General features: G+C 41.1%; 1 long non-coding RNA gene across 1 annotated transcript; it reads right to left on the reverse strand.

Moving 5' to 3' along the window:
* Positions 1-14,690: 14,690 nt before the first annotated feature.
* Positions 14,691-17,748, reverse strand: LOC132618260 (uncharacterized). The gene is made up of 3 exons (XR_009574033.1): positions 17,077-17,748; positions 16,163-16,228; positions 14,691-15,255 (listed from the first exon to the last, which is right to left on the reverse strand). It is a non-coding gene; the product is annotated as an uncharacterized LOC132618260 (long non-coding RNA).
* Positions 17,749-23,336: the final 5,588 nt, after the last annotated feature.

The following is a 23,336-nucleotide window of genomic DNA, read 5'->3' on the forward strand; positions in this document are numbered from 1 at the left end:
AGAAATGGAGGGAAAAAATATGTAGGGAAAATAGAACTTTTGAATTATTCCTTTTTGCTTTGCTTGTTGGATGAAGCATTTCTCCGACAAAGGTGGTGGAAAGAAAAATTGTTATGCTTATATGTAGAAGCACATGTTCTAGCTCATAAAGAGTTGAGAACAGGACCTCCCCTCGCGCCGTCGCCGTCGCTCGACTCGGCTTCGGATATTTGGATTTGATCAAATGATTTGATTGATTGATAATCTTTTTGGACCAAATTTAATTAATTTTAATTGTTAATTAATTATCCAAATCATGACCCGGGTTCTCGAATTAATTAGACCCGGATCCGTTTCTGACCCATTTTTCCCAGATTCATTTTAAATATTCCCGCCATCTGTTAGAACACAACTTTTCTTAAAGGGTGCAAACCTTTTTTAACCAACGCTTCCATGGCTATATATAACCTGCTAGTCCTCAGATATTCCTTACGAATTTTCTGATCTTCTCTTCTTTTCTTCTTCTTGCACTTCATAAAATATTCATGTGATTGACAACCGTCGAGTGAGTTGATTGACAACCATCGAATGAGTTCGTTGTCACCGGAGTTTGCGGTAACGCTACAACGGTGAGTAAATCGTTCTATCCTGGGAGGATATATTCCAACACCTCGGGTACATTGAGGGGAATAATTTCCTTAAGGGCACATTGTGCATTCAGTGGGCTCAATTTAATTCATTATCTGTTTTAAGATACTGTTCTTCTAAATTTCAGAATTTGCTTTGTTTATTTTTTTAGTTTCTGTTTAAGTATTTTTCCGAATACAATTTAATAACAATCTTAAGGAAATTATTATATATTTTTTATAATTTGTTTTCTGTTTCTGGAGATTAAAACCTTTCTGGTTTTCTTCTCCGCTTGAATTTTTCTTTTCCGAATTGAAGAATATAAAAACTCTATTAAAGTTCATAAGAATGAAATGATTTGAAGAACATAAAAACTTCATCGTTAAGTTGTGAAACAGTTTGAACATATAAATCTTAACTTTTTACTGTTCAATTTTTTTTATTTTATTTTTTTGCCATTGATTAAACTGTCTGTCAACTATTTACAGTGAAAAGAAAAATGGCAATATAAAATGATGTCAATGTTTCTACTGGAACAGAGACTGCTGCAGCAATGAATGTGGTGGCGACGACTGTTGCATCGTCAAGCCGATCAACTGTTGCACCTGCCATGGCACCGGCAGAGAAACCAGGAAAATTTTCTGGAATTAACTTAAAGGATAGCAGCAAAGAATGTTCTTTTGGTTGACCACTCTTGGTATGCAAAACTTCATAAATGAAGATCCTCCTGTTCCTGAAGAAGGAATGCCAGAAAATCAGCGTTTCATGGTTGTTGAGGCTTGGAAGCATTCGGATTTCTTGTGCAAGGGTTATATCCGTAGTGCTTTAGAGGATGATCTATACAATGTCTACAGTTCTGCGAAAACATCAAAAAGAATTGTGGATTGCACTTGAAAAGAAGTATAAAGCTGAAGACGCATGCTTGAAAAAATTTGTGGTTGCCAACTTTCTAGACTACAAGATGGTGGGAACTCAAAGTCCTTACCCATGACCTTATTGCTGAAGGTATGGTAATTAATGAGGCATTTCAAGTGGATGTTGTGATTGAGAAGTTTCCTATTTCGTGGAGATACTTCAAAAACTATCTAAAACACAAGCGCAAGAAATGTTGCTGGAAGATCTTGTGATTCGCTTGAAGATCGAGGAGGGTAACAAGGCTGCCGAAAGGAAGTCGGGTGGAAATTCAACGATTATGGGAGAAGGCTTCAGGATAGAGGAAGGAACAAAACAAAACAAAAAAATTCAAAGGCAACTGCTATAATTGTGGGAAAGCTAGACATAAGGCTCCAGATTGTCGGGTCCCTAAGAAAAATAAGAAAAAAGATCAGGCAAACATGGTGGGAAAGGATGATGACATTGATGATCTATGTGTTATGCTCACGGAATGCAATTTAGTTGGAACCCAAAAGAGTGGTGGATTGACTCTGGAGCCACTCGACATGTTTGTGCAAAGAAGCATTTGCTACATATACTCCAGTGGGACCCGAAGAAGAGCTTTCTATGGGGAATACTACAACAGTCAAGGTTGAAGGATATGGGAAGATATTCCTGAAGATGACTTCCGGCAAGGTGTTGATGCTCAACAATGTTCTTCATGTTCCTACAATTAGGAAGAACTGAGTCTCAACTTTCCTACTAGTCAAGAATGGATTCAAATGTGTTTTTGTATCTGATAAAGTTGTTGTAAGCAAAAATGATATATATGTTGGAAAGGGATACCTCACAGAGGGCCTTTCAAACTCGATGTAATAGTTGTTGACAGTATTAATAAAATTCCAGCTTCGTCTTATTTATTGGAGTCAAATGATTTATGGCATGTTCGTTTAGGACATGTCAACTACAAAACCCTGCGGAAGTTGTTCAACATAGAAGTATTGCCTAAATTCAAGTGTAATAAATTGAAATATAAAATATGTGTTGAATCTAAGTCTGTTAAACATCCTTATAAGTCTATTGAGAGGAATTCAAATACTTTAGACTTAATTCAAACAGATATTTGTGATATGAAGTCAATACCATCTCGCAGTGGGAAAAAATATTTCATAACCATTATTGACGATTGCACTTGGTATTGCTATGTTTATTTGATTAATAGTAAGGATGAAGCAATTGAAGCATTTAAGCAATACAAAACTGAAGTTGAAAATCAATTGAATAAAAAGATAAAAATGATAAGAAGTGATAGGGGTGGAGAGTATGAATCTCCTCTTGTAGAGATATGCTTAGAATACGGAATTATCCATCAAACCACTGCCCCTTACACACCACAATCCAATAGAATTACGAAAAGGAAAAATCGAACATTAAAGAAAATGATGAACGCTTATTAATTAGTTCCGATTTTCCACAGAGCTTGTTAGGGGAAGCTATCCTTACAGCTAACCGAATACTCAACAGAGTGCCCCCACAGCAAAACACAATCTATTCCATATGAAAAATGGAATGGAATAAACCCAACTTGAAATATTTCAAAGTGTAGGGGTGTTTAGCGAAAGTACAAGTTCTAATACCCAAAAGGGTCAAAATAGGACCAAAAACTATGGACTGTGTTTTTATTAGATATGCTCCCAACAGTAAAGCATGTCAGTTTTTGGTTCACAAATCCGAAGATCCCAACATCCATGTCAATACGGTAATTAAATCAGATAATGCTGAGTTTTTTTGAAAATATTTATCCGTATAAAAATGAATGTGAATCGTCGAGCGAGAGATCTAAATGACCATCGGAAGAACCAAAGAAAAATACACCAACTAAGGAGGATCCAAGGCGTAGCAAACGCGAAAGGACATCTACTTCCTTTGGACCGGATTTTGTGACGTTTCTGCTTGAAAATGAGCCTCAAACGTTTAAAGAAACCATGTCTTCTTCGGATTCACCATTTTGAAAAGAGGCAGTCAATAGTTAGATTAAATCAATCTTGAACAACCATACATAGGAATTGGTTGATCTTCCTCCTCGAAACAAACCCTTAGGTTCGAAATGGATCTTTAAAAGAAAAATGAAAGCTGATGGCACTATTGACAAATATAAGGCAAGACTTGTTGTTAAAGGTTATAGACAAAAACAAGGTCTTGATTATTTTTGTTACACCTCGGAAATTTCTCCGTACTTGTATGAAGAGTGGAACGATGAAAAGTTGAGTAAATGATGTTTTATTAAGTCGGGAATGGCTAATTAAGAAAATTTTGGAAATAAGAAAGTCGCGGAAAATTTCCACCCAGTGGTCGTGTGTGGCACTATACGGCCAGTAAAGTGATTTACGGACCGTATAGTGCAATCGTCTTTCATTGCGTCAAAAATCTCAAGTTTCTGTTAAGTGTTGAGATGGTTAAAAACGACCCAGGATACGGCCCGTAAACTGGTTTACGGACCGTAAACTAGGTCGTAAACCACCAGGTCCCTCAGCCAAGACTTTCTGTAAATGTTGATATGGTTAAATACGACCCAATTTACGGCCCGTAAACTAGTTTACGGACCGTAAACCAGGTCGTAAACTGCTATGTCCAGAAGCCAAACTCTCTGTTTTTGAAACGCTTAAATACGACCACAGTGGACGACCCGTAAATCAAAATACGGTCCGTAAACTGCAGTTTACGACCACTGTTCACCCGACGAGAATTCATTAAAGATCAGATTTTGGGATTATTAAAAAAGACTTAGACATCATGTTCTTCCATTATTCATCAACACAACTCAAGAGACCTCTAGAACTTTCCAAATATTTTCTCCACAAGAATTCAAGAGAATCACAAGGAACATCAAGATCAACACCACCAAACTTATGAAATCAAGTGTAAGAACACCATAAAAGATCATCCAGGTCAAGAAATCCCACAAAGGGTGGAACTAGGGTTTTGGCTAAGTGAAGAATCTCAACTTAAGGATTGTTCAACCTTCATCCAAGGTAAGTTTTATGATTATTCCATATTGTTTGAAGTATTGGAAAGCTTAGACACTTGAAATGTAGAAGGACATAGAAATGGGTCATTATTGAGTGAATAGTGTTGTAAATGAATGCTAGTGGAATTGAACTGCGAATATTGGAGTGTTGTGAGTACAAATACATTATGAATGATGTTTACATCATGAAACAAGCGTTAAACGCAAAGACGAGTCATAAGGCTAAAAATGGGGAAATTGGAGGAAAATGGTGGATTTGCTAAATGTACGTAAATGACGATGGTCGATTGTGATATTATGAGTAATGTTAGGAATGTTAAGAGTTGAGATAAAGCATGAGAAAAGTAGTATGAACGAAGGAAGCGTTGTCCGACTTTCCTACAATTAGCGATACGTTCTTGTAGTTAGTTACTGATGCTGATCCAAATTCTCTTATGAAGGTAACGACGTGATATTGAAGAAGAGCAAGTGAGCGATAGTATAGCTAAACGACCAGGTATGTGAGGCTAGTCCTTTCCTTCTGATGGCATGAATCTTGTAGTATGAAATTCCTATTCTCTTCATGAGTTCTTATAGTCCGAAAGGCTAAGAGTCTAACTCCTTAATGTCTATATAAGATGAGGAATACGATATGATGATGCTAGTATAATGACGATGTTAATTATCGCTTACACTCACCTTATGTACTAGTTCCTTCAAGGTGAGGCAGAGTATCAATAGTTGTTCCATAATGGAATCGGGGGATCACGACCTTACGTCACCCCGATAGAATAAAGTTGATCTTGAGCCTTATGCATGTATTACAATGAGATAAGTATTTTATGATGAGTATATTATTATTATGAGCATTTTATGATAATCATGACATGAGCATTTCACACCGTGCCTAGTTGGCCGGGCAGTCACCGCCAAGGCGGGCAGCTATATGGATACACCATGACCTTCGGGCATGGGCAGACACCACTAGTGGACGGCATGAGATGGTACCCCGGACGCGGGAGGCCTGGACGCGGGCTAATATTATTGATTATCACACCGTTCCGACATGGACGGGCAGCTTGCATATGATGCATATATGTTATGAGGATGAGTATGAGTAAGATGGCACGCATGATTTCCTTTATGATTATCAGACAGATCCAGATATTTCATGTTGATGTGATCACTATATTGTTGATGTTTTCTTTCATTGTTTATGCTTCTCATACTCAGTACAACATTCGTACTGACGTCCTTTCTTCGGACGCTGTGTTCATGCCCACAGGTAGACAGAGAGGATAGCTTGGCCCAGATCCTCAGTAGCAGTCAGCTGGTTGAAAGCACTCCATTGTCCGGAGGTGCTTAGGATTATCCTTTTGGTATATGTATATTTTGGGCACGACGGAGTCTTGTTCCGTCCATGTATATACAGTATGTTAGTAGAGGCTCGTAGATACGTAGTGTGGGTTAGATGGTCTCACAAGACGTTTTCATATGCATGTATATTATTTTGATAGCCGAAAGGCAATTGTATATAAAGTATTTATGTTTGCTTAATTATGATTTTCCTACAACTGGTATGTAAATTGATAAAAGAGTATTAAATGAGCAAGATAAGTAGTAGAGTGAGCGGTGCTCGGTAACTAGCTCCGGGTACCCGTCGCGGCCCCTAACTGGGTCGTGACAGAAGTGGTATCAAAGCAGTTCGTCCTAGGAAGTGTCTACGAGCCGTGTCTAGTAGGGTCTTGTTTATGGCGTGTTGCGCGCCACGCTAATAAACAAGAGGCTACAGGGCATTTAGGAAAATGACCATCCTTCTTCTCATGAAATTGTGCGATAGAGCCATGCTTAGGATTATGTTGTTCCTAAAAGTGCGTTATGGTTTCAGAAAATGCCGCCAAAGGGAAAAGCTACAGCTGCCCAGAAGGGTAAAGCTACGACAAAGAGGCAGGCGGAAAGAGAGCCTCCGGCAAATGTAGAGGAAAGCGAATTGCAAAGTGAGGCCGCGCCCAATGTAGGAGAGCAGGGAGGAGCCTCAGCTCCGATTCCTCCACCGGGTGTTTCGGGTCAACAAGTGTCCGAGGCCATCTATTTATTGACACAATTGGTTGCCGCTCAGGCACAACGACAGGATGCGGGTCCAAGGGATCGTTCAGCTAGCACGAGAGCCCGTGACTTTATGGCCTTAAATCCTCCAGAATTCTTTGGGTCAAAGCCAGATGAAGATCCGCAAAATTTTATCGATGAGATGTTGAGGACTTTAGAGATTATCCATGCTTCCGAGACCGAATCCGTGGAGTTGGCTTCTTATAGACTCCGCGATGTGGCGGTGTTATGGTATAAGAATTGGGTGATAACAAGAGGAGAAAATGTTCCACCTCCCGTGTGGAAAGAGTTTGTAGATGCCTTTATTCGTCACTACTTGCCACCCGAAGTCCGCCGAGCTAGAGCGGACAAGTTCCTGAACTTAAAGCAAAGGGGTATGAGTGCCCGGGAGTATAGCATGCAATTCAACTCATTGGCTCGATATGCTCCGACTATGGTGGCCGACATGGGAGACAGGATCTATAGATTTGTGAGTGGTCTGGGGCCACATTTGTACAGAGATTGTTTGACGGCCTCCTTGCAAGACGGGATGGATATTTCCCGGATACAGGCCCATGCTCAGAATCTCGAGGAATGACAACGACAGCAAAGAAGTGATCGTGATGGTGACAGAAGATAAGGTAAGAGGGCTAGATCTATGGAAGAGAACAGTGAGTATAGAGAGGGATCGAGACAGACACATCCCAGGCACTCAGGTCAGTCCGCGACTAGTGCGCCTCCCAGATTCTCAGACGGAAGGTTCGATCGCTCTTTCCAGTCAGGGCAGGGTCAGAGTTCGAGGGCCCCAAGTTCTCAGTATCAGGGAGATTTTAGTCAGAGGAGACCTCCAGTACCGCGGTGTAGCCAGTGTGGCAAATTACATTCCGGACGGTGTCGTCAGGGTTCGGATGCTTGTTATGCTTGCGGGCAAGTTGGTCACATGATGAGAGATTGCCCCTCAGCGAGAGATAGAGCTGGGACTCAGCCTACAGGTTCAGCAGCGGATTCTTCTTCAGCACGCCCGACAGCCCAGACCCCTCAAACTACAGCAGGTAGAGGCAGAGGTAGAGGGGGAGCATCTACTTCAGGTGTTGTTCAGCCCCGTGTGTATGCTTTAGCGGGGCGACAGGATCTTGAGTCTTCCCCAGACGTTGTCACATGTACCTTAACTCTATTTTTCCGTGATGTATATGCTCTGATTGATCCGGGTTCTACCTTCTCATATATTACTCCGTATATCGCTGATTGTGTTGGGGTGAGACCTGAGCAAATTAAACCTTTCGAGGTATTCACTCCGGTTGGTGATCCCGTGATAGCAAGACAAGTATATATGGACTGTGTAGTGGTTATATGTGATCGTCAGACGAGAGCTAATTTGATTGAACTTGAGATGATAGATTTCGATGTAATAATGGGTATGGATTGGTTGGCATCGTGCTATGCTGATGTTTGTTGCCGGACAAAAGTAGTTCGATTCCAATTTCCGGGAGAGCCCGTACTTGAGTGGAAGGGTAATACGGCTTCCCCAAAGGATAGGTTTATTTCCTACCTTAAGGCAAGGAAGATGATAGCCAAGGGTTACATTTGTCATCTAGTTCGGGTTCATGATACGGAAACGGAAGTGCCAACTTTCCAGTCGGTTCCGGTAGTGAATGAATTCCCAGATGTGTTTCCCGATGAGTTACCAGGTCTTCCTCCAGAAAGGGAAATTGATTTTGCCATCGATGTATTGCCGGACGCCAAGCCTATCTCTATTCCTCCCTATCGAATGGCTCCAGCAGAGTTGAAGGAGCTAAAGGCACAGTTGAAAGACTTGCTCGAAAAGGGTTTCATTAGGCCCAGTTCATCACCATGGGGAGCACCGGTCTTGTTCGTGCGGAAGAAAGATGGGTCGCTACGAATGTGTATCGATTATAGACAGTTGAACAAGGCGACTGTGAAGAACAGATATCCCCTCCCCAGAATCGACGACTTGTTCGATCAATTGCAAGGTGCTAAATGGTTCTCCAAGATAGATCTGAGATCGGGTTATCATCAGGTGAGAATTAGGGAAGCAGATATTCCCAAGACTGCCTTCAGGACAAGATATGGTCACTACGAGTTTCGAGTAATGTCGTTCGGGTTGACGAATGCCCCGGCAGTGTTCATGAATTTGATGAATAATGTGTTCAGGCCGTTCTTAGACCTTTTTGTGATAGTGTTTATCGACGATATCCTGGTATATTCTCGCACAGAATCAGAACATGCAGATCATCTAAGAATTGTTCTTGGTGTTCTTCGAGATCGGGAATTGTATGCAAAGTTTTCAAAGTGCGAGTTTTGGCTAAATTCTGTTGCATTCCTGGGTCATATTATTTCAGATGATGGTATCCGAGTCGACACTCAGAAAATAGAAGCTGTGAAGACTTGGCCAAGGCCTACGACGCCCACAGAAGTTCGTAGTTTCCTTGGGTTAGCAGGATATTATAGAAGATTTGTAGAGGGTTTCTCATCTATTTCAGCCCCGTTGACAAGGTTGACCTCAGCACCAGTGCTAACACTTCCAGAAGGATCAGATGGCTACGTAGTATATTGTGATGCCTCCGGTGTGGGATTAGGCTGTGTATTGATGCAGCATGGGAAAGTCATTGCATATGCCTCAAGACAGTTGCGAAAGCATGAACAGAATTATCCCACTCATGATCTTGAATTAGCCGCGGTCATTCATGCATTGAAAATATGGAGACACTACTTATATGGTGTGCACGTGGACATCTATACGGATCACAAAAGCCTTCAATATATTTTCAAACAGAAGGAGTTGAACTTGCGGCAAAGGTGATGGTTAGAATTACTGAAGGATTACGATGTGAACATTCTGTATCACCCAGGAAAGGCGAATGTAGTGGCAGATGCACTTAGCCGCCGATCGATGGGTAGTTTATGTGGAGTTCCTTCGGAAAAGCGAGAAATGGTTCGTGAGGTCCATCGGTTATCAAGTCTTGGCGTACGGCCAATTGATTCAGGAGATGCAGTTATTAGCGTTAATAACCCCACAGTTTCATCATTGAATCTAGAAGTGAAGGAACGACAATATGAAGATCCTCAGTTAAGCCATTATCGAGATCTAGCTCATGAAAAGGGAAAGTCTCCATTCGAAGTTTCCATAGAAGGGGTTCTTAGATATCAGGATAGGTTATGTGTACCGGATGTGGCAAACTTGCGCCAACGGATTTCAGAGGAAGCACATTATTCCCGGTATTCTATTCATCCAGGTGCAACCAAGATGTACCATGATCTTAAATCGATATATTGGTGGGATGGCATGAAGCGGGATATAGCAGAATTTGTAGCCCAATGTCCGAATTGCCAGCAAGTAAAAGCCGAGCATCAAAAGCCAGGAGGCTTATTGCAAGCAATGGAAATTCCTACGTGGAAATGGGAAGAAATTAATATGGATTTTGTGGTAGGATTACCCCGTACGCGAGGGAAGTGTGACTCTATATGGGTGATCATGGATAGACTCACGAAATCAGCTCATTTTCTCCCCGTTAGAACCACATACTCAGCGGAAGATTATGCTAAATTGTATCTCAAGGAGATTGTACGACTTCACGGTATTCCTTTGGCCATTATCACAGACAGAGGGGCACAGTTCACAGCCAAGTTCTGGAAGTCCTTTCAAGAAGGTCTAGGTACCCAAGTCAAGCTCAGCACGGCGTTCCATCCGCAGACCGACGGACAAGCCGAGCGCACTATTCAGACCTTAGAGGATATGCTACGGGCATGTGTATTGGACTTTGGCGGTAGTTGGGATGAGCATTTGCCTCTTATTGAATTTTCCTATAATAACAGCTATCATTCCAGTATTCAAATGGCCCCGTATGAAGCCTTATATGGAAGAAAATGCAGATCTCCAGTTGGATGGTTTGAAACCGGAGAAGTACAATTGATAGGCCCCGACGTAATCCAACAAGCGGTTGAAAAGGTTAAAGTGATTCGAGACCGACTATTAACAGCTCAAAGTCGCCAAAAGTCTTATGCGGACAACCGCCGACGGGATTTGGAATTTCAAGCTAACGATTGGGTATTTTTGAAAGTCTCGCCAATGAAGGGAGTGATGAGATTTGGTAAAAAGGGGAAATTGAGCCCAAGATACATCGGACCTTATAAAATTATCCGTAAGGTGGGTCGAGTAGCCTACGAATTGGACTTGCCTTCAGAGCTCGAATCTGTGCATCCAATGTTCCATGTTTCGATGCTCCGCAAGTGTATGGGAGACCCAACGAGAATAGTTCCGATTGCTGATGTGCAAGTAACAGAGAAGCTAACATACGAGGAAAGGCCCATTGCCATTTTGGATAGACAAGTACGAAGGCTTCGGAACAAAGAGGTTGCTTCAGTCAAAGTTCTATGGCGGAATAACAATCGGGAAGAAATGACTTGGGAAGCGGAAGAGAAGATGAAAATCAAATATCCGCATTTATTCCACTCCCTGGAAGAAACTCAAGAAGAAACGTCGACGATATACGGTATGTATACTTTAGTTTTAATATTTTTGGTCGTGCGTGGCCGTGTATGTGTTGATATTGTGATATAGCCCTGTGAGGCGATGATTTTATGGGTCGTTGTGGTAAATTAGTAGTGCCCAATTTACAAAGGGAACTCTAGCAAAAATTTTCTAGAATCCCCGAGTGTCGAACATTCGAGGACGAATGTTCCAAAAGGGGGGAAGAATGTTACACCTCGGAAATTTCTCCGTACTTGTATGAAGAGTGGAACGATGAAAAGTTGAGTAAATGATGCTTTATTAAGTCGGGAATGGCTAATTAAGAAAAAATTGGAAATAAGAAAGTCGCGGAAAATTTCCACCCAGTGGTCGTGTGTGGCACTATACAGCCCGTAAAGTGATTTACGGACCGTATAGTGCAATCGTCTTTCATTGCGTCAAAAATCTCAAGTTTCTGTTAAGTGTTGAGATGGTTAAAAACGACCCAGGATACGGCCCGTAAACTGGTTTACGGACCGTAAACTAGGTCGTAAACCACCAGGTCCCTTAGCCAAGACTTTCTGTAAATGTTGATATGGTTAAATACGACCCAGTTTACGGCCCGTAAACTGGTTTACGGACCGTAAACCAGGTCGTAAACTGCCATGTCCAGAAGCCAAACTCTCTGTTTTTGAAACGCTTAAATACGACCACAGTGGACGACCCGTAAATCAAAATACGGTCCGTAAACTGCAGTTTACGACCACTGTTCACCCGACGAGAATTCATTAAAGATCAGATTTTGGGATTATTAAAAGAGACTTAGACATCATGTTCTTCCATTATTCATCAACACAACTCAAGAGACCTCTAGAACTTTCCAAATATTTTCTCCACAAGAATTCAAGAGAATCACAAGGAACATCAAGATCAACACCACCAAACTTATGAAATCAAGTGTAAGAACACCATAAAAGATCATCCAGGTCAAGAAATCCCACAAAGGGTGGAACTAGGGTTTTGGCTAAGTGAAGAATCTCAACTTAAGGATTGTTCAACCTTCATCCAAGGTAAGTTTTATGATTATTCTATATTGTTTGAAGTATTGGAAAGCTTAGACACTTGAAATGTAGAAGGACATAGAAATGGGTCATTATTGAGTGAATAGTGTTGTAAATGAATGCTAGTGGAATTGAACTGCGAATATTGGAGTGTTGTGAGTACAAATACATTATGAATGATGTTTACATCATGAAACAAGCGTTAAACGCAAAGACGAGTCATAAGGCTAAAAATGGGGAAATTGGAGGAAAATGGTGGATTTGCTAAATGTACGTAAATGACGATGGTCGATTGTGATATTATGAGTAATGTTAGGAATGTTAAGAGTTGAGATAAAGCATGAGAAAAGTAGTATGAACGAAGGAAGCGTTGTCCGACTTTCCTACAATTAGCGATACGTTCTTGTAGTTAGTTACTGATGCTGATCCAAATTCTCTTATGAAGGTAACGACGTGATATTGAAGAAGAGCAAGTGAGCGATAGTATAGCTAAACGACCAGGTATGTGAGGCTAGTCCTTTCCTTCTGATGGCATGAATCTTGTAGTATGAAATTCCTATTCTCTTCATGAGTTCTTATAGTCCGAAAGGCTAAGAGTCTAACTCCTTAATGTCTATATAAGATGAGGAATACGATATGATGATGCTAGTATAATGACGATGTTAATTATCGCTTACACTCACCTTATGTACTAGTTCCTTCAAGGTGAGGCAGAGTATCAATAGTTGTTCCATAATGGAATCGGGGGATCACGACCTTACGTCACCCCGATAGAATAAAGTTGATCTTGAGCCTTATGCATGTATTACAATGAGATAAGTATTTTATGATGAGTATATTATTATTATGAGCATTTTATGATAATCATGACATGAGCATTTCACACCGTGCCTAGTTGGCCGGGCAGTCACCGCCAAGGCGGGCAGCTATACGGATACACCATGACCTTCGGGCATGGGCAGACACCACTAGTGGACGGCATGAGATGGTACCCCGGACGCGGGAGGCCTGGACGCGGGCAAATATTATTGATTATCACACCGTTCCGACATGGACTGGCAGCTTGCATATGATGCATATATGTTATGAGGATGAGTATGAGTAAGATGGCACGCATGATTTTCTTTATGATTATCAGACAGATCCAGATATTTCATGTTGATGTGATCACTATATTGTTGATGTTTTCTTTCATTGTTTATGCTTCTCATACTCAGTACAACATTCGTACTGACGTCCTTTCTTCGGACGCTGTGTTCATGCCCACAGGTAGACAGAGAGGAGAGCTTGGCCCAGATCCTCAGTAGCAGTCAGCTGGTTGAAAGCACTCCATTGTCCGGAGGTGCTTAGGATTATCCTTTTGTTATATGTATATTTTGGGCACGACGGAGTCTTGTTCCGTCCATGTATATACAGTATGTTAGTAGAGGCTCGTAGATACGCAGTGTGGGTTAGATGGTCTCACAAGACGTTTTCATATGCATGTATATTATTTTGATGGCCGAAAGGCAATTGTATATAAAGTATTTATATTTGCTTAATTATGATTTTCCTACAACTGGTATGTAAATTGATAAAAGAGTATTAAATGAGCAAGATAAGTAGTAGAGTGAGCGGTGCTCGGTAACTAGCTCCGGGTACCCGTCGCGGCCCCTAACTGGGTCGTGACAATTTTGACACATACTCGACGGTAACAAAGATAACATCCATTCGGGTGTTAGTAGCAATAGCGGCAGTATATGGTCTTGAAATCCATCAAATGGATGTTAAGACAACTTTCTTAAATGGAGACTTGGAGGAAGAAATTTACATGAAACAACCTGACGGTTTCGTGGTTCCCGGTAAAGAGAGGAAAGTGTGCAAACTTGTTAAGTCGCTTTATGGACTAAAACAAGTACCCAAACAGTGGCATGCAAAATTTGACCAAACAATGTTGGCAAATGAATTTAAGATCAATGAGTGTGACAAATGTGTTTACATTAAAAACGCTCCAAATTATGAAGTCATTGTTTGTTTATAGGTTGATGATATGCTGATAATGAGTAGAGATATTGCCGATGTAAATGCTACTAAGTGTATGCTGGCTAGCAAATTTGGCATGAAAGACTTAGGAGTCGTTGATTTGATCTTAGGAATTAGGATCCATAAAACTCCACAAGGTCTAGCATTATCACAGTGTCATTATATTGAAAGGGTACTTGGCAAGTTCAAGTATTTGAATTTCACCGTTGCAAAGACTCCAATTGATATAAGTTGTGCACTTCAAAAGAATGAAGATGAAAGTGATTCACAATTGGACTATGCACGAGTATTGGCAAGTTTGATGTATATCATGAATTGTACACTACCAGATATAGCATGTGCTATTAGTAAGCTGAGTCGGTTCACGAGTAATCCCAATCAAACTCATTGGATGGCAATGAAATGAGTTTTGGGGTATTTAAAACACACCTAAGACTATGCTTTGCACTATAATAAATATCCCGCAGTAATTGAGGGATATAGTGATGCAAATTGGATCACCGGATCATCTAAATTTAAATCCATAAGTGGATATATGTTTTCACCATTGGTGGAGGAGCAGTTGTCACGACCCAACACCGTAGGCCGTGACTAGTGCCCGATCTGGGCACCCAAACACATCTATCAAACGCTATCTCAAATTATAACAAACGCATTCAAGTATATAGCAGAAGCCGACAAGGCTTTATTTCAAATTTAGGTAATTTCCAGAAAAATTTCGGCAGAGTTTCCTTTGTTTACGGACTATCCAATATACCCTGCACGCAGAAAATACCAACAAAAGCCACACAGGGCTAACCAAGCAATATATAAACATATGCGGACCGGCCGCCTCGGCGTATAGGATCGCCCAAACAACATATGCGGACCGGCCGCCTCGGCGTATGGGATCGCCCAAACGACATGTACATACATCCATACAGAAAGACCCTAACCCACAAACATGTCCACAAACCTCTAAACAGACCGACAGAATCACATGACGGGACAGGGCCCTGCCGTACCCATGAACGAATATATACAAATGTACTAACAAATATATACCAAAAGTATAAGCTCCGGAATGAGAGGAGCACTCCAAATAGCAGAAGGGGTGTCCTAAACAGGTGGATCACCAAACTGTGCGTCTGTACCTGCGGGCATGAAACGCAGCCCCCCCGAAGAAAGGGGGTCAGTACGAAATATGTACTGAGTATGCAAAGCAGAAAATACAGAAAACAAATCTGAGGCATAACGAAGTAGAAGTACAGAACATAAGTATAAATCCAACATATCAAAATTTGTTTACTTTAAAAAAAATATGTAAGTCATGCGTAGGGTACAGAAGAATATGGTCGCCCGCCCGTCGATGGCGCCATAACACAGCATAACACCAGAATGTTTCATATCACAACATAACGCCATACACAGCATAACACCAAATATATGTGGAACCCGACCCTCTTTTGCGAGTAGCTCGGTGAACCATAAACACAGCATAACTCCGGAGTATATCAAAGTGCGCACGATAACAGAACCGGCCCGGGAACCGGCGAAAGATATAACAGAACGCACGAGCAGAGTCATGAGTAGCCATATGCATAAAATCATTATCATAGACTCAAATATAAGTAAATGACCATACTTGAAATTCAAAATGATAATCATACCAAATTCTTTCAAAAGTCGTCCGAATTACATAAAGGAAAGTCGCGGGACCCACGGACGGGTATTGACCCGAGTCGGGCCCGCCTATGAAAAATATACTCATCATATTCCATATAAGCTCCTACAAAAATATGGAAGTAATCCGAGCCTTGCCGTGAAAGATATGACGTTTATAGTTCGAAATTCTTTAAAACACCTTTTTATGCAAAGTTTGGAATTCAATTATTTCAAAGGCATAATGGTTCATATTTCATCAAATCATACATAAGAGTGCCAAGGAATATATAAGGATCATAACATGCTCGGATTTCGGATTTGGAATTTCCTTAAGGCTCTAATCTAGACTTTGTAAAACTAAGACATGCCAAAAAGAAAGGAGGTTGCTTTACATACCTTGTACGCACTCCAAGCTAGCCAATCTAACGCTAATCCAAATCTACGACTCGGGCTCCCCAAGGTCTACAAATATGCCCATGAATATCCAATGTTGGCCATAGGCACTTAAGTAATTATTCATTCCAAACTAACTCTCAATTCTACAAAAAATTCGGCAGCATTTCCCCTGTAAATAGGTCATCCCGAGAATTTAACTCGCTCAAAAATCAACAACAACAACCACAATAACCAACCTAGTATCATTAATAATCAATCCGAAAGGCAAAACAACATTAGTAGCTCTCTTTTACACCATTCGACAAATTTCCAATTATTCAACTCAATGGCTTACTTTCAAACCACAATATCGTTCGTACATTCGATTATTAACCCAAACCCATACCAACAACATTCGAACATTCTAAACAATTCACATAATATTTCCAACAATCCACAATATTTTTTGTTTTTTCCAAAACAGCCCACAGTTCCAACATCAACATATGAAACTTATTTACACATTCAAATCCAAAACAGTCCACGAATTGGACTGCTTTCCTTCATCACACATAGCATTTCCTTTACACATCAAACCCACATGTTTACAATGCAAACAATACACCACAATGTCCATAACAATCAACAACTAAAGCATCAATTAAATCAGTCCACTAATTTTCCTAAATCAGCCCCTACACGGCTTCAATACCAAATATACAAAATTCCAAAATTTTCATTCCTTTCAAACACACTACAACATTCAAACCATCCTTAATACATGTACAAGAAATTCAAACATTACTTCACATAAGCCCTTCACACGGCTAACTTTAAATTTCAACAACAACATTCAATACCAACATGCACCATTTTATACCTATTCACAATGCATCCAACTCATTCTAAATGTAAAAGAAATAACCAATTCTTACCTTGAATACTTGGCTTCAATTTGTGTCTTAAATTCCTATGCTTATTCTTGCTTCTCCACCTCCTTCTCCTTGTCTTCTCCTTAGAATTTTTATTAGCAACAAACTGATTTTTTTTTTTTAATCATCAACCTGGCCGTGCACAGCCATGGATGTGTTTACTAGTTCTTGGTAGCTGATTTTTTTTTTTAATAAATGACTTAAAAGATGTCATTTGCACTATGCCCTATTCCCTATATATTCTTTCCAAGGGTGTTACACGTACACCCTTCTTTTGTGACTCACATTGCACTATGTTTTGTTACTTTTCAGATTTTTAGTACTTTTTTTTATATATAAATTCGGGTGGGGCCCACATGGCCCTTTAGGCTTAATTAATGAAGTGATCATTTTTTTTTTTAATCCCACTTAATAATCTAATCATGGTTAATTTACCCCTAATCTCCAATAATATTTTTATACCAATAAAATTTATAAGCAACTTGTGCATTGAAACAAAATCGGGAATTAAAAGTCTCTACCTCGCGCCTTAAAATAATCTTGTCTTAACTTGTCACGTTTATTTTAAAACGTCTCAATGTATGGAAATATGGGTTATAACATTCTCCCCCCCTTTAGAACATTCGTCCTCGAATGTTAAATTAGCCTTATAGGGTCTCACAAACATTTCGGGGGAGTTCCTTTTGAGTAGCATATATCAATTTCTCACCAATCAATGTAACGAATTTAGAAATTCAAATCACCTGTAACCACACCTGGTGGCGCCTCCTGGTCTTGTCGGCTGGCCAACGCATATATGCGGTTCGAAGGACCGCTAGAACCTGAAACACCTCCACGGCCTCGACCACGACCCGCCGGTGCCGGCTTACCCCGCCCTGCAGGGCGCACAACTGAAGGAGTAGAAGATGAACCCGCGGCTGATCCCATCGGCTGAACTGTACTACCAGAACCTCTTGCCATCGGACAATCACGCATCATATGGCCCTGACGGCCTCAAGAAAAACAGGCTCCCGTAGCTCGGTAGCACTCCCCTGGGTGCGATTTCCCGCAATAAGAACAACGGGGCATGGGTGGTCTGGACTGGCTGGAACCCCTGGTCATCTGCGAACCTGATGCTCTGGAACTCTGGCCTGCTCTTGAGTATCTGACATTATCAAATCCCTCTCCGGTAGACTGCGGGGGCGCACTCTGCGCTTGCTGAGAAGACTGTCTAACGTACTGTTGTGGCTGCCCGCTTTGGGACTCCCCAAAATACCCAGCTGACCTGGCCCGCTTGGGCGGTCTCCTATCCCGATCTCTGCTGGAATAATCAGCTCTATGTCGGTCCTCCATACCCAGAGCATAAGCCTGTAGTCGGCAATATCCATGTCTGTCTGCAATGCCACCGCCATACAGCCATCAATCAAGTAGCGGTCTAACCCCATCACGTATCTGTGCATCCGATCGGCCATATCTGCTACTATGGCAGGTGCGTACCGGGCCAGAGAATCAAACTCCATATTATACTCACGAACACTCCGACCCCTCTGCTGCAGATGTAAAAATCGGTCAACCCGCGCCCGCCGTAACTATGGGGGCAAAAAGTGGCGGGTAAAAGCAGCCACGAACTCGTCCCAAGTAGTTGGGGAAGCACCCTCACCCCTAGATAGCTCCCAGGACTCATACCAGTGAGCAGCAACATCCCGTAGTCTATGCGAAGCCAACTCAACAGACTCAGTCTCTGAAGCCCTGACCAAGTCTAGTGAGCGCCGCATCCCCCGAATAAAGTCATGGGGGTCCTCGTCGGGCTTAGACTCGTAAAACTCTGGAGGGCCACATAATAGAAACTCTCGAACCCTCAGGCTGTCACGCCTATCGTCATCATCATCATCTCTCCGCCCGCGTCTGCGAGCCTGTCCCGCTACCAGAGTGGTCAATAACTGCACAGCCTCTCTCAGTGTCCTGTCCTCCGCCCCTGGCTGAGGAGCTGGAGGCGCGGGAGCTGAAGCCCCTGGAGCTAATGGTGAAGCTGCTCCAGACTCCTCTGACGATGAAGACGTAGCAGAGTCGGCTGGCCGGGACGTAATATCACGCATCATCTGAGAAAGGGTCCGAGTACCCTTCTGAGCCCGGCTGGTCTCTCCTACTAAGCCCTTTTTCTTCTGCGCGGTCGTCGCCTTTTTCGGAGGCATCACTGAAAGAAAAACAACAACAGATCAGAACAGAATCATCCTAATAACACAGCTCTATCGCACGATCTAAGATCAGAAGAAAAGAAAACATCCTAAATGTCCTGTAGCCTCCTGTTTATAGATGTGGTGCACAACACACCGATAAACAAGACTCTACTAGACACGATCTGTGGACACTCCGAGGACAACCGCGCTCTGATACCACTTCTGTCACGACCCAACACCGTAGGCCGTGACTAGTGCCCGATCTGGGCACCCAAACACATCTATCAAACGCTATCTCAAATTATAACAAACGCATTCAAGTATATAGCAGAAGCCGACAAGGCTTTATTTCAAATTTAGGTAATTTCCAGAAAAATTTCGGCAGAGTTTCCTTTGTTTACGGACTATCCAATATACCCTGCACGCAGAAAATACCAACAAAAGCCACACAGGGCTAACCAAGCAATATATAAACATATGCGGACCGGCCGCCTCGGCGTATAGGATCGCCCAAACAACATATGCGGACCGGCCGCCTCGGCGTATGGGATCGCCCAAACGACATGTACATACATCCATACAGAAAGACCCTAACCCACAAACATGTCCACAAACCTCTAAACAGACCGACAGAATCACATGACGGGACAGGGCCCTGCCGTACCCATGAACGAATATATACAAATGTACTAACAAATATATACCAAAAGTATAAGCTCCGGAATGAGAGGAGCACTCCAAATAGCAGAAGGGGTGTCCTAAACAGGTGGATCACCAAACTGTGCGTCTGTACCTGCGGGCATGAAACGCAGCCCCCCCGAAGAAAGGGGGTCAGTACGAAATATGTACTGAGTATGCAAAGCAGAAAATACAGAAAACAAATCTGAGGCATAACGAAGTAGAAGTACAGAACATAAGTATAAATCCAACATATCAAAATTTGTTTACTTTAAAAAAAATATGTAAGTCATGCGTAGGGTACAGAAGAATATGGTCGCCCGCCCGTCGATGGCGCCATAACACAGCATAACACCAGAATGTTTCATATCACAACATAACGCCATACACAGCATAACACCAAATATATGTGGAACCCGACCCTCTTTTGCGAGTAGCTCGGTGAACCATAAACACAGCATAACTCCGGAGTATATCAAAGTGCGCACGATAACAGAACCGGCCCGGGAACCGGCGAAAGATATAACAGAACGCACGAGCAGAGTCATGAGTAGTCATATGCATAAAATCATTATCATAGACTCAAATATAAGTAAATGACCATACTTGAAATTCAAAATGATAATCATACCAAATTCTTTCAAAAGTCGTCCGAATTACATAAAGGAAAGTCGCGGGACCCACGGACGGGTATTGACCCGAGTTGGGCCCGCCTATGAAAAATATACTCATCATATTCCATATAAGCTCCTACAAAAATATGGAAGTAATCCGAGCCTTGCCGTGAAAGATATGACGTTTATAGTTCGAAATTCTTTAAAACACCTTTTTATGCAAAGTTTGGAATTCAATTATTTCAAAGGCATAATGGTTCATATTTCATCAAATCATACATAAGAGTGCCAAGGAATATATAAGGATCATAACATGCTCGGATTTCGGATTTGGAATTTCCTTAAGGCTCTAATCTAGCCTTTGTAAAACTAAGACATGCCAAAAAGAAAGGAGGTTGCTTTACATACCTTGTACGCACTCCAAGCTAGCCAATCTAACGCTAATCCAAATCTACGACTCGGGCTCCCCAAGGTCTACAAATATGCCCATGAATATCCAATGTTGGCCATAGGCACTTAAGTAATTATTCATTCCAAACTAACTCTCAATTCTACAAAAAATTCGGCAGCATTTCCCCTGTAAATAGGTCATCCCGAGAATTTAACTCGCTCAAAAATCAACAACAACAACCACAATAACCAACCTAGTATCATTAATAATCAATCCGAAAGGCAAAACAACATTAGTAGCTCTCTTTTACACCATTCGACAAATTTCCAATTATTCAACTCAATGGCTTACTTTCAAACCACAATATCGTTCGTACATTCGATTATTAACCCAAACCCATACCAACAACATTCGAACATTCTAAACAATTCACATAATATTTCCAACAATCCACAATATTTTTTGTTTTTTCCAAAACAGCCCACAGTTCCAACATCAACATATGAAACTTATTTACACATTCAAATCCAAAACAGTCCACGAATTGGACTGCTTTCCTTCATCACACATAGCATTTCCTTTACACATCAAACCCACATGTTTACAATGCAAACAATACACCACAATGTCCATAACAATCAACAACTAAAGCATCAATTAAATCAGTCCACTAATTTTCCTAAATCAGCCCCTACACGGCTTCAATACCAAATATACAAAATTCCAAAATTTTCATTCCTTTCAAACACACTACAACATTCAAACCATCCTTAATACATGTACAAGAAATTCAAACATTACTTCACATAAGCCCTTCACACGGCTAACTTTAAATTTCAACAACAACATTCAATACCAACATGCACCATTTTATACCTATTCACAATGCATCCAACTCATTCTAAATGTAAAAGAAATAACCAATTCTTACCTTGAATACTTGGCTTCAATTTGTGTCTTAAATTCCTATGTTTATTCTTGCTTCTCCACCTCCTTCTCCTTGTCTTCTCCTTAGAATTTTTATTAGCAACAAACTGATTTTTTTTTTTTTAATCATCAACCTGGCCGTGCACAGCCATGGATGTGTTTACTAGTTCTTGGTAGCTGATTTTTTTTTTTAATAAATGACTTAAAAGATGTCATTTGCACTATGCCCTATTCCCTATATATTCTTTCCAAGGGTGTTACACGTACACCCTTCTTTTGTGACTCACATTGCACTATGTTTTGTTACTTTTCAGATTTTTAGTACTTTTTTTTTTTATAAATTCGGGTGGGGCCCACATGGCCCTTTAGGCTTAATTAATGAAGTGATCAATTTTTTTTTAATCCCACTTAATAATCTAATCATGGTTAATTTACCCCTAATCTCCAATAATATTTTTATACCAATAAAATTTATAAGCAACTTGTGCATTGAAACAAAATCGGGAATTAAAAGTCTCTACCTCGCGCCTTAAAATAATCTTGTCTTAACTTGTCGCTTTTATTTTAAAACGTCTCAATGTATGGAAATATGGGTTATAACAGCAGTGTCTTGCAAAACATCCAAACAGACATGTATCGCCCGCTCTATAATGGAATCTGAATTTATAGCTTTAGACAAGGTCGGTGAAGAAGTTGAATGGCTCCGAAATTTTTTGGAAGATATTCCATTTTGGCCTAAACCTTTGGCACCTATATGTATACATTGTGATAGCCAAACGGAAATAGGTAAGGCAGGGAGCGTTATGTATAACGGGAAATCTCGTCACATGCGACGGAGACACAATACCATTAGGCAACTACTCTCTAGTGGTGTTATCACTATTGACTATGTAAAGTCGAGAGATAACGTGTCGGATCCATTTACCAAAGGCCTAACTAGAGAGGCAGTTGAAAGATCATCAAAGGGAATGGGGTTAACGCCTAGGACAAGTCATCATGGCGGTAACTCTACCTAGTAAACTGGAGATCCGAAGAGCTAGGTTCAAAGAGATCAAACAAAGTTATGAATAAAGGTTCAACATTGTCAAATAACTCAACCCATTCTCGTGATGAAGACAATGTTCAGAAATGAGAATAAAATGTTAAGGCTTTTTAATGAGTTAAGAAAGCATTAAAGTTTTTAATGGTTTCTAAGTTTGGCATGATATGACCAGATAATGTATCTATAGGACTACACGTTTAGAAATCACCTATGTGAGTGTAAAGTGTAAGCCGCTTCAAGGGGAATGATAGTAAAGGCTCATTCTCTATGCACTCATGAAATCAGGCGGTCCGTTCATGGCTGAAACGAACACAACCATGAGAACCAAAGATGGTTAAGGGCTAATTGTGTGACTTATGTTGTCTAGGTGTACAACAAAGCTCGACGGTTCAAAGATATCACATCTACCGATTGACCGAGTACATCCGATATAAGTTCACTACGGAAAGTTCAAA

This window comes from Lycium barbarum, chromosome 11 (assembly GCF_019175385.1).
Source record: "Lycium barbarum isolate Lr01 chromosome 11, ASM1917538v2, whole genome shotgun sequence".
Lineage (NCBI taxonomy): Eukaryota > Viridiplantae > Streptophyta > Magnoliopsida > Solanales > Solanaceae > Lycium > Lycium barbarum.